We start from the raw sequence: 3,708 nt of genomic DNA, 5'->3' as shown, positions 1-3,708 counted from the left end.
GCCGGGGGAAATGGGGACTGAAAGAGACTTTGCTTGGGGTGATGGGTGCACAATGCAGTGATACAGTGGGCACATGAAGTTTTATTGAGTTGTACGCTTGCAACGTGCATGGTTTTGCAAAACAATGTCACTCCGAGAAATTCAATTTAAAAAAAAGAATAAAGAGTAACATTAAAGAGACACTCTCCTATAGTGACTGAGAGATTTTACAGCCAGACTGACTGTGCAAGTTGCATCCTGGCTCACTGGCTGTGTAACTTGGGCAAGTGGCTAACTGCTTTGTGTCCGAGTTTCCTCATAGTAACGTGGCATAGCCATTGTGCGTGCCTCCAAGGTGGGGAGGGTTAAAGCAGTTTATGCACTTAAGGCAGTTAGAACAGTGCTTGGCACATAGTAAACACTTGTTAGCTCTCACTGCTTTGTACCTGTGTTTGCAGAAACATAGCTCAGCGGTGCCCCCTTATGGTACGTTTTCTACCATTGGGAAGGTTGGTTTGGTTTCCAAAGTATTTTGATAGTTGGAAATTTGTGGGCAAATGAATGATGTTGTACTTTAATATCTTCATTTAAATATAGTCTGGCTTTTCTCTCTAAACCCATCTTGAAATGTTTGTTTGCCTTAAAGGTACAATATTTTCATTCATTCATTCATTCATTCATTCATCAGCATATACCAATTCCTTCTGAGCCAACACTGTGCTAAACAATTGGAGAGACAGGATTGAGAAGATGGGATCTCCTCCTACAAGGTGCTCTAGTATCACATGGAAACAGACAAAATCCACTGTTAAAATACTGGTGATCAGGCCTGGGGTAGATAAGTGCAAATGATGTTCATAACAATGTTGAGTAGGTAGAACTTTTCAGGATATAACTTCACACTTAGCCAAGTTTCAGTGGCAGTGTAATAACTGGTCTAAAAGATGCTACCATCTACTAACAGATATCTGCCATTCCAAATATAGCCGTTTCTGGTTTGTATTTCTTTATATTGCTCTTTGTGTAGTTACATGGAGCAACTCTTAGTGCAAGAATTGACTGCTAGCTCCTGACTGTTTTGGACATTCATTAAGGATGGAACCATGTGTTGGTCTTTTTTTTGAGCGTCTGTGTCTCAGATAAACTCCTGTACTGTTTGTTGATGGGCAAATGGTGAGTGAATTTAATCAATTGAGTACATGAATGAATCTTGAGACTCCTCTTCCCTTTGAGTATTGATCTCTGTGGGCAGTTTAGCACAGTTTCCCACCAACTGAATCCTTTATCCTTTTGTTGTGGCCCAAAGGTCTGACTCTCTATGAAGACTGTGGCATGTGTGTTAAAATCAAATGATTGATTCATTCCCATCGAAGTCTAAATGTTTACAATATTTAGGGGGATTTTTTAAAATTTTTTTATATATAGATTTTATTTATTTATCTTTAGAGGGGAAGGGAAGGAGAGGGGGAGAGAAACATCAATGTATGTTTGCCTTTCATGCATCCCCTGCTGGGAACTGGCCTGTAGGGAACTGGCCTGTAGGGAACCAGCCTGCAACCCTGGTATGTGCCCTGACTGGGAATCGAACCGCGATTGTCTGGTTCTCAGGCCCGAGCTCAATCCACTGAGCTACACCAGCCAGGGCAAGGGGGGGGTGTTTTTTTGTAATAATTTACAGATTGACTTATCATCACTATTGTCATTCTGTGGTGCTGTCATTCTGTGGGGCTGCCAGAGTTTTCAAAAACAAAGTAAACCATCTCTGGCCTTAGAAATTTAGGCGAATAGAGAAGGAGCCTAACCTAGACCTTTCAGGTTGACCAGTACCTCTGGGTGTTTGATAAAGGTTGAGTAATAATCAACTATTTGGTTTTTTGGTTTCAATCTTTTTTAGTCTCCCTTTGCTCTTAGTGAAGCAGATGGATAAAGAAGGAGACAACACACAAGCTCATAGCAACTCTCTTCAAATTTTCTAAGGGCTAGTGTGGAGAAGGCTTAGGCTTGTGACTTGCTCTGTAACCCTGTGAATTAGGGGTAGGACCAACAGCTGGATGTCAGAGGCAGATTCCTATTCACTACTAGAAAGACTATTTGAACAGGGTGAGCTGCCCAAAGAAAGAATGGACCTCTGTGGGGAAGAGTGAGATCCTGGTTACTGGTGAGGTTCAGGCAGGGGGTGAATACAAAGTGGGGATACAGCCAGGGATGGAGGTCAGTCATTGTGTGGATATTCAACCAGGACACCCAGGTGCTCACTGTCAATCTTGAGATTTTGTGGCTTAGTAAGTTTCAACTATAAATTTTTTGGTTAAAAATTTCTTTAAAATAGCCCTGAATCCCATTTTTTTGTTTGTTTCAGGTACACAGAATTCCAATCTACTGAAGAAGAGGTGTGGTAATAGCCTTACCCACTGGAAGGTAAAGATCATCCACAGGTTTGATGTTCATATGGTCCAGACCAGTGTTTCCCAAAATGTGGATGAGAGTCACTTGGATACTCATTGTAACAAGCTGTTCCCTGCATGCCCACTCCCCTCCCCCATCTCCCAGTGGTCTCCTGAGCTGAAATCCTGGGTGATGTTTATGAAGGTGGAAAACCTCTGTGTGGATATTGTGTGGTGTCATAGTGAAAGCAGAAGTGTCCACGGTGAAGGAAAGTGGAAGCATTTCAGATCCTTGTACACTCTTCCTTCAGCTTCTTTGATGCAGTTTGTATCGGTGTCTACTATTTCTAGTTAAAATTCAAAAGGAGAAGAGAAATCATAGCCCTCACCAGTCCAAGTTTTAGCTTCGAATGGCTAGCCACTCAGCAGCTTCCCAGGCCTGTCCAGCGTTTGTCTAACTTGTCCTCTCGGCTCTCTGCCTGTTTTCTGAGATGCACTTTCCTTGCTATCTGAAAACATACCGAATGCTCTCTTTGTGCCAAGCCCTGAACTAAGCGCTTTCCTTGGATTGTTTCATTTAATCACTAGACTGTTAAGGGGCAGGTGATAGAATTACTATCTCCACTTTAGGAGGGGAAATGGAGGCTTAGGGAGGGGTCAGTAACTCCCCACTCCTTTCACAGCTGGGGAGCAGCAGAGGTGTGATTTGAACGCAGGTCTGGCTTCCTGGAGTCAACAAGGTGGTGTGACAGTGATGCCCCAGGGGCCCTTGTGCATTTTAAATTCAGTCAGCATTTCCAGATGCATTCAGTGAAAATTCTAATACTATAAATCCTTATTTGCATTTTAATGTTAAGTCTGGCCTAAGAGATTACCCGAAAGGGTCCATCAGAGGTTAAGAGAATAGACCAAATAATTGGTAATTTTAAATAAGATGGAAACTCACCTTGATACATGAGGTAATACAGTGGTACAAAGTACTTTTGAATTAGTGTTTAGGGTTTCTTTAGATAAATGTTTAGAAGTGGAATTGCTGTATAATAAGGCAGTTCCATTTTTAATTTTTTAAGACCCTCCATGCTGTTTTCCATAGTGATTGCACCAATCTGCATTCACACCAACATTGCACAAGGTTTCCCTTCGTTTAAAAACTTAAAAATAATTCTCATCTGAGGTTATATTTATTGCTTTTTTTAGAGAGAGAGAGAGGAAGTCAGGGAAAGGGAGAGAAAAAACAAGTATGCAAGAGAAACATCAGTATGAGAGAGAAACACCAATCAGTTGCCTCCTGTACTTTGCTGGGAATAGTAGAATTAGTTGTAGGTCCTTGCTTTTCACCACTTTA

This window comes from Artibeus jamaicensis, unplaced genomic scaffold, assembly GCF_021234435.1.
Source record: "Artibeus jamaicensis isolate MK-2021 breed Jamaican fruit bat unplaced genomic scaffold, CSHL_Jam_final contig_793, whole genome shotgun sequence".
In the NCBI taxonomy this organism is placed as follows: Eukaryota; Metazoa; Chordata; class Mammalia; order Chiroptera; family Phyllostomidae; genus Artibeus; species Artibeus jamaicensis.
Note: the sequence above shows the minus strand (reverse complement) of the source record.